Raw genomic sequence first — 14,831 nt, forward strand, 5'->3', positions numbered from 1 at the left:
TGAAAATGTCAAGTGCTGGTACATTAATAACCAAACCGCCAGAATGTTGAACGCAAGCGTGCAAACGTGTTGCATTGCGTTGTGCAGGTGCCTGATGTCAGTTTGTGCGAAAGAGTTCCATGGCTGTTCCTCTTCGTCGGTCAATACAGGAACTGTTCATGCTGTTTGTGGATGACGCTGGAGTTTTCGTCCGATGATGTCCCACACGTTCTCGACTGGAGAAAGAAATGGTGATCGAGTAGGCCAAGGCAATATGTTGACACTCTGCAGAGCATTTTGGATTAAGACAGCGGTATGTGGACGAGCGTTATCTTGTTGGAAAACACCCCCTGGAATGCTGTTCATGAATGGCAGCATAAGGGGTCGAATTACCAGACTGACGTACAAATTTGCAGTCAGTGTGCGTTGGACAACCACGAGAGTGCTCCTGCTGTCATACGAAATCGCACCCCAGACCTCAAGTTTAGGTGTAGGTCCAGTGTGTCTAGCACGCAGACAGGGTGGTTGCAGGCACTCGATTGGCCTCCTTCTAAACTACGCACAGACATCACTGGCGCAGAGGCATAACCAGTTTTCATAAGAAAATACAACAGACGTCCACTCTGCCCTCCAGTGAGCTCTCGCTTGACACCACTGAAGTCGCAAATGGCGGTAGTTCGGGGCCAATAGAGTGCGCCCTACTGGGCGGGCGTCCGGCTCAGAGCTGTCTGTGATGTAACCAATTTGTAACAGTTCATTGTGTCACTGTGGTGCCAACTGCTGCTCAAATTGTTGCTGGAGATGCAGTACGATGCTCCAGAGCCAAACGCCGAACGCGTTGGTCTTTCCAATCGGTAGTGCCACGTCGCCGTCCGGAACTCGGTCTACTCGTAACCACTGCTGCCTGCAATCATGTACAGTGACTACATTCCTGCCAAGTCTTTCTGCAGTATCACCAAGTAACATCCAGCTTCTCGTAGCTCTGTTGCACGACGTCGTTCAAACTCAGTGAGACGTTGATAATGGCTACTTTGTCTCCTTAATGTCGTTCATGAGTAACGTCTACTCACCATGTCCAATTTGTAGTGGTTAGTAAAAAAAGAAAAAGAGAAGAGAAGAGAAGAAAAGGTTGAAAATGTGGGAAGAAATGGTGAATAAAAAGGGGGTTTTAAAAAATCGTTAATGACCGTGAAAAAGGAAAGAATGAAATGCAAGTCGGACTTCGTATTACAGAAAAGTTATCGGACTTCGTGATTCGGACAAGCTATTGTTGGGGTGGTCCTTGTGGCGTTTCTGAGCAAAAGTTAAACCAATTTTCATTACAAAAATTATTTGAAAAAAAACCAGAGAATAAAAAAAATGTAACTGGCAGGGGAAATGGCGTGGATAAGAGTTCATCCTTTACCATGTTAACATGTCTTCTTTCGTGCGGCGTCCAGGTCTTCAAAAATCTCCTACTTCATTTCTGCGTGAAAAGTCTGCTCCGAAATCTTGCAATTGTCCAGGAATCACTAATTTATACAAATTAAAATCATCTTGATACTGAATGCAATATAATTTTATGTTGCTACTTCCATCCTACGAATTTCATAACAACTTCCACAATATGTCTACACATTAATGACTTTTTTCGTCTTAAATCAGATCAAGACTAGCTAATACGTTTTTTACGTCTGCAATAAGCTTCCGCTCTCGAGAGACAATAGACGGATAGAAAAAAAAGAGTTACAATTTTAGTATCTTCTCTGCCGTCGAGCGCTCATACCGCTGCAACGGTATAATTTATATCTGAGGGAACGAGTGTAGCGCCGCGAAATTCAAAGTCCCGCTACAAATTTCAAAGATAGTTAACGCTCGCGACCGTTACAGCAAATATGATTTGCATCCTCAGGTGATGCTACTAGAGCCACTGTTACGCGACTGGTGCGAAATTCGAATAGACACTACGTTTCAGATGTAGAAAAAAGCCTACCAACTTTCGTTTATGTCATACAACTCCTTCTTGGTGTTGCGATGTTTTGCCGTCTGTGTATGTCTTTACTTCTGCCAACATAGAGCTCAACATGTTCAGTGAGAGCAGGAAGCGAGCCGCTTTCGGACCCAATCAGTCCTATTGGATTGACTACCGTTGATCTGGTACCGCGTCGAGGCCGCACGTCTCGACAAATGCCAAGCTGCTTCTCCAGCTCCGCTTCAAAAATACTTCAAGTCACCCAACTGTTACGTAATTAGGTTCTATTTATCGTGCAATGTCCTTACCAGGGTTCTCTGTTGATCATTTTCTTGCGAATTTTATTCCCAGTAAAGATAACATAAAGGGAGTTAAAACGCGAAGAGACAGAAAAAGAAATTTACGCCGTTCGAGACAGGGTTTAGGTCTGTAAGCTCCGTATATTGAAATGGTGATATGGCGACAGGAAAAACGGAATAAATGAAACACACAGGATCAAATGGCTCTGAGCACTATGGGACTTAACTTCTAAGGTCATCAGTCTCCTAGAACTTAGAACTACTTAAACCTAACTAACCTAAGGACATCACACACATCCATGCCCGAGGCAGGATTCGAACCTGCGACCGTAGCGGTCGCGCGATTCCAGACTGTAGCGCCTAGAACCGTTCGGCTACCTCGGCCGGCACACACAGGATCAGTAATCTGAACGTTCACACACCAAAACACATCCATTTGGAAACAGACCAATGTGGTGGAACACTCCATCTGTTAGATAAAAACCGCAACCTTAAATGAGAACATTTTGCCTTAGACTTTATTATGACTCGCCCTCCACCAAAGACAGCAGCACTCCTGGGTTCCATTAAAGATGATTTGGTGCTTCGGAAGCCTGGGTTTTACAAGATCCCCTGTGAGTGCCGCCCTTCATACATCGGACAGACGACACGTACTGTCCAGGACAGATGCACAGAGCACCGCAGGTACACCCGGCTCTTACAACCCAATAAATCTGCGGTGGCCAAGAACTGTATTGACACTGGGCACTCTATGGTGTACGATAACGTTGCAATTTTAGCCTCGACTTCATCCTTCTGGGACTCAGTGGTGAAGGAAGCAATTGAAATTCGCTTGGCGACGAATTTAAGTAACTGAGATAGCGGCTTCTGCTTGGTCAAATCTTGAAATCCGGCAATTTCGTTAATAAAATCACAAAGACATCACGACGGTGCTGCTCGCAGTGATACATCGATATCACCGTGTGGGTCGACTGCGCAGTCATAGATCTATTTCCATGCATATGCCATACGTCTTTGACGCCGATTAACTTCTCTGGCGCCTTGTGTATCTGTGGCCGCATGCACAGTGGTGCGGTCCACGGCTTTAAAAGGACGGAGCAAGTGCTGCAGCGTCAGTCACTCTGAAGATGGCTAGACAGTATTCAGTGGAAACATTAGAAGAAGTCAAATTTATGCGGCTGCACGCCCGAAATTTACTGATCAGTATTTGCGCCGCGAAAATATGAAGCTGCACATTTATCATGACTGTTACTGATATCGTATGAAACAACAAGTTTATTGTTACCAGTCTCTGTTTAATTTATTCCCGCAAAGCATTTCAAAGATTTAACCTGCATCATTAAACAGATTTATTTGTATTATTATGACATGTGTGCGCCGTGTTACGTCTTCGGAGTAACCTCGGGCGCTGTCTCCAGTGGTCACATTGCTCTTTCTTTTTCTTAATACATCACGTGTACACTGCCACACTTGTAAACAAATATGATGTCCGCACCTATCAGTTCCTAGACACCATATTTGTTTATGAAGTGTGACAGCTTATTAGTGATGCATTACGACAGAGGAAGGAGCCTGTGACCACTGGAGACAGTGTCACAGCTTATCCTGAGACAGTAACACACCACACACATGTCATATTAACGCAAATAAATCCACCTGGTGACGGATATTGAAACATCCGAAATGCGTTGTAGAAGTAAATTAAATAGTGACTGTTAACAGCAAAGTTGTTGTTTCATTCGATAAAAACCGTAAGACGGATTTGCTGGTCGAACCATAAAATTTCTTCGCGTTTTCCGACAGAGTTCTCAGCGAAAAACAAAAGCAATAAAGTATGTAATAGTTCCTTCTTAGAAATTACATGTGGAGACAACGTTTTGTTTTGTACATGTGCGGAAACTGTTACTAAAGGACAATCTGCACAAATGTGATCCTTTTGTTTTCTTCTTGTCGTTTTTTGTGGAATTGGACAGCAACAAAAATTAAAATTGAAAATGTGGCACGTGAGAGCTTCAGTGCAACTGGTTTCTAAAAATTCCGAAGTACAGTGTATTAAGAAGCGACACTTGGGATAAGCGTACGCAATGAACTTACCGATAAGTACAATAATACAGCAAAGATTAAGTATTTAACGGAACTTGTCCACAGAAGCAACGGAGAGGTCTGAATGAACGCTACATCGAGTTTATCAAAATAATGAACTGTTGTCGTATTCGTCTTCGCAGCAGCGCGTTATTCATAATAAGCATTGAAACTTCTTTATTTAAATGAGTGTGTCTGTGCTGAAATAGCTGAATGACTGAGAAGATGAAACTTCTTCGTTATTTGATTCTGAAACAGCTGAGTAAAACTGAACGTACTGAGCCTACTTTCTCTTTACTTTTTCGTATCATGTCAACACTGCCCCACAATATTCTAGCGCAACGCAATCTGACTGCTCAAAAAAAAATTTAAAAAAAACAAAAAAAAATTGCAACCTGACTTCAAATAACTAATACAAAAGAATGGCTCTGAATAAGAAGCAATCCTGACAATAACCTACACCTACACATTTCATTAAGCACTCACTTCACAAAAATCTTCATTACGCGAACTACTGCAATACAGCGAGCGTCAATACTGCCAGCTAAATAAAAGATTCTAACTACTAAAGCCACTATCTACTAATAGGCATGTAGTTAGCAAAGGAAGATCTTGTTGCAAACCAAATAATGTATTTTTGTTTACCTTAATAATGTGACATCCAGTTGAGACACGAATATAAATCGTCATTGACATCAAGTACAAAGGTATATAATCATGAATAATATTCAATCTCCAAGTCTAACATGTACAGTCGTTAGCCTACGGTAACACTTCACTTCAGACCTCTACCCTCCATCAATGTTAACTTCTCACATTTAACACCCAACACTGCTGGATGGATTGGATTGTTTGGGGGAAGAGACCAAACAGCGAGGTCATCGGTCTCATGTGATTAGGGAAGGACGGGGAAGGAAGTCGGCCGTGCCCTTTCAAAGGAACCATCCCGGCATTTGCCTGGGGTGATTTAGGGAAATCACGGAAAACCTAAATCAGGATGGCCGGACGCGGGATTGAACCGTCGTCCTCCCGAATGCGAATCCAGTGTGCTAACCACTGCGCCACCTCGCTCGGTCACTGCTGGATGTTCACCTCCAATTGCCCAACAGTGGTTCCATCACTGCTGGCGACCAACTTCCAACTGTCCAACACTACTGGCGATTAACTTCCAACAACCAGTCACAGAGTCTCTTTCAAAGAAAGCGCAGTCAGAGATCCAATGCAAAGCGCTACACAGCGCTGCCAACACAGAAGCAGCCCACTTACAGCATGCAGTTACAGCAAGCCTAGATTCTATTCAATTCGACACTTACGCTTTACTAATGCGACCACTATTTTTTCATAATGTGCAAGCATGCAAAGATCGAGGAATATCGTTGGTAAAATTACAAAACCCTGTTGATTAATTTCTCGTGACTAGGTGTCAAAAACATTGAAGTGTACAACACGAAAGCCCTACAAGCTGTCATGCCAGGTATAGTACGCAGTAACGAGATCTGACGTGTTTTCCAAAGCAAAATGAGAAAGTAATACCGGCAATCGTGTAGTTCAGCCAGGCTCAAAAAAATGGTTCAAATGGCTCTGAGCACTATGGGACTTAACTTCTAAGGTCATCAGTCCCCTAGAACTTAGAACTACTTAAACCTAACTAACCTAAAGACATCACACACATCCATGCCCGAGGCAGGATTCGAACCTGCGACCGTAGCGGTCTCGCGGTTCCAGACTGTAGCGCCTAGAACCGCACGGCCACTCCGGCCGGCGTTCAGCCAGGTCACTCGCGGGCGTGTCGCAGTGGTTAGACACTTCCTGCACAGTATCTAATGACCCTGACATCAACGAGACGTTTAACTTCTTCTTTCTCAGCCAGGTTCGAATAGCGTAAAGATATTGGTTTGGTGCATAAGTTCGTAGCGGTTTTTCATAAGTTTAATAAACAAGACAGATGCACATAACAGAGAATTTGGCCAACAATAATATATTCTCATTCACTATTTACAACAGTCTGCCAACGTCGGGATAATTTTTCGATACCGCAGCCTTAGAAATCACATGATTTTGAGTGGAAGAACTCGTCGAGCCAATGTTGGGAGAGCATTTTCATATGGAAAGGAATTTCCTTGAAGGTTGTTCGATAGAGAGCGGAAAAGGTGAAAATTTGAGGGCGCAAGATCAGGTGAATAAGGTGGGTGCGGAATGACTTCCCAATGCAGCCCCTGTATAGGGTTTTTGTTCAGTCTAGCAGAATGCGGGCGGGCGTTACCGTGGATCAGCATCACTTCACGCTGTCTTCCTGGTCGTGATTTTTGGACTGTGTCTGCAAAACGTCTCGGTTGTTGACAATAAATGTCTGCCGTGGTGGTTACACCTCGGGGAAGCAATTCGTAGGACACCATACCGTCGCTTTTCCACCAGATGCATAATATTATCTTTTGTGAATGCGCGCAGGTCTTTGTACATGGAGTTGGGCTCAGCCAGTCCTTTCTCTTCCGTACATTAGCATAAAGACACAATTTCTCGTCACCAGTAACGATACAGGATAGGAACCGTCGGTGTTATTCACCAGCCATTTGGTAATTAGCACGCAGAGATGCACTTATGACCATCAGCAGATTTTTGTGATTTTGGTTTAGAGCATACGGTACGCTTACACCCGAGTTTTCAACCTACCCCATTATATGCAAACGTCGTACGATGGTGGAATGGCCACACTTCATCACATTCCTCAGTTCTCGAGTACACTGACATGGATCATTGTGAAATAACGTGTTTAAACGATCGTCATAATATCGCGAAGTTCTTCCTGAGTGTGGAGAGTCACTAATGTCAAGATATCCTTCCTAAAACGAGAAAACCATTTTCTTGCCGTGCTATGTCAGTGGCATTACCCCTACACACAGCGCAAATGTTTCTGACTGCTTCCGTTGTTGTCGCCCCTTCCTGAGCTCAAACAGGAGACTGTCGGAAATGTTCCGATTCCTCCACTTGGCACTCCATTTTCCAGCGTCCACAGAACCATTCGCTACCGCCATATGACAAAATGACAACATGTAAACTCTAATAGCAACAGTGAAATATACAACTTGATACACCAAGAGGAAATGAAGATGATAAACGGGTATTCACTGGGCAAATATGTTATACTAGAACTGACATGTGATTACATTTTCACGCAGTTTGGGTGCATAGATCCTGAGAAATCAGTACCCAGAACAACCACTTCTGGCCGTAATAACGCCCTTGATACGCCTGGGTATTGAGTCAAATGGAGCTTGGATGATGTGTACAGGTACAGCTAGCCATGCAGCTGCAACACGGTACCACAGTTCATCAACAGTAGTGACTGGCGTATTGTGACGAGCCAGTTGCTCGGCCACCATTGACCAGACGTTTTCAATTGGTGAGAGATCTGGAGAATTTGCTGGCCAGGGATGCAGTCGAACATTTTCTGTATCCAGAAAGGCCCGTACAGGACCTGAAAATGTGGTCGTGCATTATCCTGCTGAAATGTAGGGCTTCGCAGGGATCGAATGAACGGTAGAACCACGGGTCGTAATACATCTGAAATGCAACGTCCACTGTTCAAAGTGCCGTCAATGCGAACAAGAGATGACCGAGACGTGTAACGAATGGCACCCCATACCATCACGCCGGGTGATACGCCAGTATGGCGATGACGAATGTGCGTTCACCGCGATGTCGCCAAACACGGATGCGACCATAATGATGCTGTAAACAGAACCTGGAATAACGTTTTGCCATTCGTGCCGTTCGTCGTTCAGTACACCATCGCAGGCGCTCCTGTCTGTGATGCTGCGTCAATAGTAACCGCAGCCATGGTCTCCGAGCTGATAGTCCATGCTGCTGCAAACGTCGTCGAACTGTTCGTGCAGATGGTTGTTGTCTTGCAAACGTCCCCATCTGTGGACTCAGAGATCGAGACGTGGCCTCACGATCCGTTACAGCCATGCGGATAAGATGCCTATCATCTCGACTGCTAGTGATACGAGGTCGTTGGGATCCAGTACGGCGTTCCGTATTACCCTCCTGAACCCACCGATTCCATATTCTGTTAACAGTCATTGTATTTCGACCAACGCAAGCAGCAATGTCGCGATACGATAAACCGCAATCGCGATAGGCTACAATCCGACCTTTATCAAAGTCGGAAACGCGATGGTACGCATTTCTCCTCCTTACATGAGGCATCAAAACAACATTTCGCCAGGCAACGCCGGTCAACTGCTGTTTGTGTATGAGAAATCGGTTGCAAACGTTCCTCAAATCAGCACGTTGTAGGTGTCGCCACCGGCGCCAACCTTGTGTGAATGCTCTGAAAAGCTAATCATTTGCATATCACAGCATCTTCTTCCTGTCGGTTAAATTTCCCTTTTGTAGCGCGTCATCTTCGTGGTGTAGCAATTTTAATGGCTAGTAGTGTATAAATAAAAAATAACAATCGATAAATAAACCCATAATAACCGGACTACAAACATGGAAAACAAAGACGCTGCGAACTTATGCACCAGCCCCATAATACGGTATGAACAGACATAGTGTCAACTGTTATTATGTGGACGAAATGAAAGGCTAAATAGCATTAGACTGCGTTCGAAGTAGCCGGAGATGCGTGCAACCAGCTCTGCAGGACGCCAAGTAGGGGCGAGTTCGGGCGAAGCCCGGCCCATGCTAGGGCCAGGGCGTCGCAGTGGGCAGTGGAATGAGAATGAGACGAACGGAGGGTGAGTCAGCCGCTGACCGCCCGCGCCGCCGTCTCGCATTCATATTTGATGGCCGCGCCGCCCCCGACACCGACACCGCCGTTAGTATTGATCTCGCAGCGACGCCCACACCTCCGGAATGGAGACAGCAGTAAGCGGGAAGCGTTCGGTGCTTAGGGTGACCACCTGTCGAATTAAGTCTGATCGCCTTGGTTAAGCCATCGGCACACGGACCGTCACGGAACGTCAACGTTGAACGTAAGGAGTTCAACGTGGTACTGTACGCTCAGAAAAGATGCGACTTACGGATATGGTACATGGGCCCCAACGTGGTACCGCGATTGCAACGCGCTCCAGTGGCAGTTTTCGGCTGTATCTCGCTCTTAAATCACACTATTTACGAAATGGACGGGCGTAAAATTTCCTTATTAGCTCTATTAAAACGTACTTTTCTCCCTTGTCCGTATGGTAGTCAGACGTTCTGTCTGTACGTAAATAAAAACTTCAATATCCCTGAAAATATTATAAGGAAAAAAGGGTAGTACCATGTCCAGTCAGTAAAGACGTCGGCTTACGAAAGTTCCGTTACAGATAGTGCGATACAAATTTACAGTAGCTCTCCACATCAGATAAAAATTATTTCATCATTCTCATTTTTTAATATACCCCTAAGGTCATTCTTACTTGATCACTGTTCCACCTCAGTAGCAGAATCTCTGCATGTGAATTATGAAAGGTAAAAGAAAATAGGGCAAATATCTTACTGCAAGTACTGCAAGGTGCCCTATAGATTAAGCCATTCGAACAAACTCACCTCTCAAAAAGATCATTCTTATATTTACATAACATCGAATATTATAGTATATATTTATGTTAAACTAATAAAATATCAGGACCCATTAAAAAAGCAAAGGTTATAAGAAAATTTTGAGTGTAGTGGGATGCAAACTACCAACACTTCAAAATTACGCTTTATAACTATGACACTACTCTCTGCGCTAGCGCGATCACAATTGTTGAGAGACGGTGTCTAGCTCGTTACCACATCCTGAAAGCTTTGATCGTAGCTATATTACTAACTGAAATGTAATTATAAGAAACTGTACCAAGAACAATGCGTTTTCAATGGATCCTCAACATGCAGTTGATTTCAAATGGCCTGCTCTCATAATATGCAAGTTACAGTAACTCTTTTAGCACGAATATGACGTTTCTTTTCATTTTATTACAACGAAGCATATAATTAACGGAGAGTTTTAGAGAGCTCCCCAGTTTTCTGGTGCTCAGAAACGGCATATACACATACATGCTTCAACTGGAATCCAATATGGCGCTTCACAAATCTCCACCAAAGGGAAATTGGCTGCATGTGACGTAGGTGGTGTTCTGCCATCTCATTGGTCAACGTTCAACCGTACTTTCAGAATATCTAACACTCTAGATATTGCTCTGCTCGTTCGGAAGGACTTCCCAACGTGATATTCCACGCTGTGACGTCAGAAACTCGGCATGCTCAACATTCAACGTTCGGATGCACGGTCCTTATAACGACGGCTTTACGGCCTGCCTACAACGCATTTACCTTTTTACATGATAACAACACGATCCTTTGTTTGGTCAGTTTTCGACAGCGCTTTCCCGAGCCTGGACAGCATGCTCTACATGATTTCACCACGCGTACATTGAATACTAATCAGCCACAAGACAAACACTCAGATTCTGAGGTGGGCTTTGATTTCATGTGCGTTCGCTACAAGGGACCCTACTCAATAGATAAGGTTGGTAACGAAAGCTACCAGATTGTATATTCGATTCCTTATAGTGGAAAACAATTTTGATTGCCATTTTTCAAGAGCGGGACGGATATCCCTCTTTCCCATGTTGATCGGTAAGGAATGCTTCGATTTAGTTGATTTAGTTACAACGTAGAGGAAAACCCATGTGATCAAAAATGGTTCAAATGGCTCTAAGCACTATGGGACTAAACATCCGAGGTCATCAGTCCCCTAGACTAAGAACTTCGTAAACCTAACTAACCTAAGGACGTCACACACATCCATGCCGAGGCAGGATTCGAACCTGCGACCGTAGCAACTGCGTGGTTCCGGACTGACGCGCCTAGAACCGCTCGGCCACAGCGGCCGGCCGAATGTGATCATTGATGTACTTCTATCGTTCATGTCCCACAGAAAGCAGCAAATTTCTGAGGAATCAATTGTAATAACTAATTGCGGGGCGTCGTGTACAATGATCAAAGCCCCTCACTCTTATGGATAACTCAAAAGACGACTGTAAAAGAATTGGTTTCTTAACAAAAAATAATCCTGTCAAAGCGTCCTGTATTATTTCAAATTGTATGCGCTCTTCGAAACTAGTGCTCTTACTGCTCAGCCTTTGATTAGATCGACAGTCCGCGGTTTGTATTTTGTGTTCGTCGTCCTCAGACATATTCAATGTTAAATGGTTGGCGGGCAGTAGATTGGGAGATCTGCGTGGCTAAAATAGCCCTGTTATCTGCTGCCCATTTGACACGATTAATGTACAGCATCTAAGGAGGCCGCAGGAACCCCGTAATATCCTGTAGCCTAATTTCTGTGCATGATTCATCTCAAAATTTATATGTATAAGGGGCGATCAAAAAGTTTCCATTTAAGGGCGTTGATGCACTGTATATGCAAGTAGTATAATGCGGGACGCGGGTATATAGGCACATACATGCAGCCGAGGCATTAATGTGGCATTCGTGTCTTTCGGACGTACTTTCGGTAAACGCGGCAACGTTAACTGTGGTGACGTTATTACAAAATGCGTCCAAACAGGGCTGCCATTCTGTTTTTGAATGCCAAAGGACAAACACCGGTAGACATCCATCGGAAAATGAAGAAAGCGCATGGAGCAGCATATGAGCATATGCTGAAAACCACCGTTGTGGAATGGTGCGCCAAGTTCTGAGTGCTACTGCTTCATGATAACGTATGTCCTCATATCGCAAATATCGTAACATATACCGAGCGAGGTGGCGCAGTGGTTAGCACACTGGACTCGCATTCGGGAGGACGAAGGTTCAATCCCGTCTCCGGCCATCCTGATTTAGGTTTTCCGTGATTTCCCTAAATCGCTTCAGGCAAATGCCGGGATGGTTCCTTCGAAAGGGCACGGCCGATTTCCTTCCCCATCCTTCCCTCATCCGAGCTTGCGCTCCGTCTCTAATGACCTCGTTGTCGACGGGACGTTAAACACTAACATCCTCCTCCTCCTCGTAACATAGAAATTAAGTCAACTCAAGCGGAAGACACTTGAGTAACCGCCCTACAGTCTTGATTTCTCCCCATCTGATTATGTCTTAGAAAAAGGCCTTGAAGGGTCTTCAATTCCCTTTAGACGAGTATGTGTAACAGTTACGGACTTCTTCACACAACAGGATACGGTGTTTTATCAAACGGCTATCTTCAACCCAACAAACTGATAAGACTGGTTCAAAAGACTGAGAAAAACATTAAGCAAAGTAAAGGTTAGGGCGCTTTATCAAAGACATTTGATGTTAACCAAGGATTGCAGAAGGGTCATGTGCCCTTCACTAGTCTGTTTAATGTCGCCTGGCAGAGGGCAACCTAGTGAACACTGTTTAGTAGAGCGACGCAGGATCTTGCATATGCAGATTATATTGATTTGTTATCCGGGAGAAAACAGGACGTGGAAGAAAAGCTTGAGGGATTAGAAAGATATGGAGCGGAGGCAGGGCTGACAATTAATCAAAGACCAGGTGCATGTTAACATATAGGAAAAGGTATAGCGAAGCACAAAGAAGCATGACTTTGGAGGGGAAAGAATATGAATGCTGTGAGAGCTTTAAATATCTTAGGTAATTGGTAACTGAGAATAATGGTATGAGAGAAGAAATACATCCAAGCGTTGCAACTGGTAACAGGGTTTACTTTGCACTGATGAAAGTATTTAAAGTAAGAAGCCTTAGTAGGAATTTGAAGCTGACAGTGTCTAGTACGGCAGTGAAACCTGTGGTGATGTATGGTTTGCAGACTTGGACAATGACGCAAGACGATGAGGAGTTTTTGCAGAGACGCGGAAGGAAGATTTTTAGGGGATTTTGGCGAATCAGAAATAAGAAGGAGATCAGAGAGTTGTATAACAAACCAGATATCGTGACAGAAATAGACTCCGGTTGGTTGGGACATGTAGAAAGAATGGTGGAGATCAGCACAGCCAAGAAAGTTTTCAAAGGAAAACCAGGTGGACGCGGTATAAGACGCAGACCAGCGACCAGATGGCTAGACAACATGGAGGAGGACTTGAGAAGAATGGGAGGTAGAAGGTGAAGAACCAAGGCAACTAGCGGAGAAGAGGGGAGCATGATTGCCTCATTGCTCACGGTGTTTTTGCCTGATTGGCATACCTATTCTGGACAGTATAGTGTTTGAACGAAAACATTTTGTACACCCCCTTATATTACGCCGTATATTAACAACGTATTTCGCCACGTAACACACAACTTCAGAAGGCATAGCCAGAGTCCCGCTAATTGTATTGGCGTTCTGGACTCCTGCTTCTATTGATGGAATTAATGAATAGTGCAATATCCGTCCAAGCCACCCCCTAACCACACTTCCATATGATAAAGTGTTGTGACAAGTGGCGGGAGTGCCCTGTATTTTGTGGCAGAACTAAAGGAGGCGTAGTCAAAGGCTCGTTGCTTGGTTGATTGTATTGCCATTTTGCCGACCGGAGTGGCCGAGCGGTTCTAGGCGCTTCAGTCTGGAACTGCACGACCGCTACGGTCGCAGGTTCGAATCCTGCCTCGGGCATGGTTGTGTGTGATGTCCTTAGGTTACTTAGGTTTAAGTAGCTCTAAGTTCTAGGGGACTGATGACCTCAGCAGTTAAGTTCCATAGTGCTGAGAGCCATTTGAACCACTTTTTTATTGCCATTTTGGTAATCTTGCTTGTATTGTTCGAAATAATTATAGTACACCATCTAGCCAAGCCACCCCATAACCACAACTCCATATGGTAGAATGTTGTGACCCGTGGCAGAATCGCCATATATTGCGTGGCAGAGGTCTAATAAAAATATAAGCATGTATGCATATCCGAAGAGACATATAAGCATCACGCTGGACTTGCATTCGGAAGGACGACGGTTCAAATCCGCGTCCGACCACCCTGACTTAGGTTTTTCGAGATTTTCCTAAATCGCTTCAGGCAAATGCCGGGATGGTTCCTTTGAAAGGGCACGGCCGACTTCATTCCCCATTCTTCCCTAAACCGATGGGACCAATGACCGCACCTTTTGGCCCCCTCCACCAAATCAACCAGCCAACCAAATATATGGGTACGTGTACTTCATTAAGTAATATACAACTAAAAGAGACACAGCTAGAGTCCTGCTTATTGGATTGACGTTTTGAACTTATGCTTGTAATGTTGGAACCAGTGTATTTTAATGATCCCGTGTATGTACTCCAAAGAAGTCGAAGACGTCCCGTCGGTAGGAAAAGTTGTGTCGACGATAGCTTTGGTATGCGAAGGGGAGCAACCACACTAATAGTCAACCTGGAACTGGCATCAAGATAAACTTTTTCGATGCGTAATTAAAAATTTGCTCCAAGTTACTATCTTCCTTCGCGGAGGATATAAAGAGTCTTGAAAAATAGAATAAATCTTTTTGAAGCAGCATATACTGCGCGATAGCTACAGTGCGTCGGAAAGTTTTGCAGCTCTGCGACCGCGCAAGCTGTGACCCTATGGAAACGGTGCGGCTATTGTTCGGGTAATCCCCGAGGGC

This window comes from Schistocerca americana, chromosome 6, assembly GCF_021461395.2.
Source record: "Schistocerca americana isolate TAMUIC-IGC-003095 chromosome 6, iqSchAmer2.1, whole genome shotgun sequence".
Lineage (NCBI taxonomy): Eukaryota > Metazoa > Arthropoda > Insecta > Orthoptera > Acrididae > Schistocerca > Schistocerca americana.